A 1,353-nucleotide genomic window follows, 5' to 3' on the forward strand; every position below is an offset into this window, starting at 1 on the left:
GGTCACTGGTGCCCATATCCAGCAGTCACAGTGCGAGGGGCGGGGGACACCCTGGACAGGTCGCAAGTCCATCACAGGGCTCATTCATGCATTTGAGAAATCCTGCAGCATTTTTAGGAAGCCATGCTGAGGAGCAAAACGACAGGTGGGGACCAGAAACGCCTTTTGGTACCAGAAACACCCCTGGGACGTGTCTTTAAGCCAAACTTCCTCACGGCAGAGGGAATTAAGAAGAGGCAGTGATGTTCGATACTGCCTGTTTTCTTTCYGWTACTGATACAGAGAAAAAAGTAGGCTGGTGTCGGTGGTGCTGATCTGATACAGATACTTTGCGCAAACACACATAATGTGTCTGTTAAAGCTAAAAAAGTAGCATTTTTCAAATAACCACTTCTTAAAGAATACAAGACAGAGTAATTTATTTATTAATAATTTATTTATTAATTTAAAAGTCTTCCTAACCTCAACCCTATTATATTCTTTAGCATAATTTAAAATGCTTATGCTAAAAAAATAATCATTTTTGAATAGCAAATATTGGGGGGCCATGGCATGAAAAACATTTTGGAATTCCTCATCCAGAATGTAATTACAGACAGTCAGACAAAACAGATTTCATGTTAAAATACATGCCATACATGTAACGTCTGCAGACTGAGTGACTGACTGAGCCACTGCGCTAAAAGCGTCACTCAAGCGGAAGGAAAAGTAGTTCCCTCTAACCACATATGGTTTATAAAACATTTGAACAGTTTAGTTATTTTCCCGTGAATGACATACATTACCTAAAATAACTGAAGTATCAAAGTGATTAAAACATCGATTCTAGAGCATAAAGTTCTGGTATCTGTAGTATTGATATTTCAGTATCGATCCGCATATCACCAGTGGAACAAACAGAACAAACTGTTAGTGAATCAACGGGCCGAATTCAGCCAATCTACAAAGACATATACGCAGAAAAAAAGCTAACCTGCCTATTAAAATGCTAAACCTTAGTTGAGGTGGCCATGTTTTTACCACGCGACCAACGGAGTGATCAAATAATGAGTAACACAAATACAACCAGCCACCCCAGGTTCTGTTGCCATAGTCCTGCCTGCAAAAGATCACAGGGACACCCAGATAAAACTTCTCTTAGCCACTTTACAGATGTAATCACTGCTATCCCTTATCAAGAAAAAAGACAAACAGGGCCCAGAGGACTGACTTATTGATCCTGAAGCTTTATCTGTTCGCTCCATCTCTGCTGTGGGCAGGAAAGCATGAAATGTCAAATGTAAAATGGTAGGAAAATAAACTCTTCTAATTCATGTGCTTCTGTTAAATGATATATTAATTTTCAACAATTCA

Source organism: Austrofundulus limnaeus, unplaced genomic scaffold (assembly GCF_001266775.1).
Source record: "Austrofundulus limnaeus strain Quisiro unplaced genomic scaffold, Austrofundulus_limnaeus-1.0 Scaffold13, whole genome shotgun sequence".
NCBI lineage: Eukaryota > Metazoa > Chordata > Actinopteri > Cyprinodontiformes > Rivulidae > Austrofundulus > Austrofundulus limnaeus.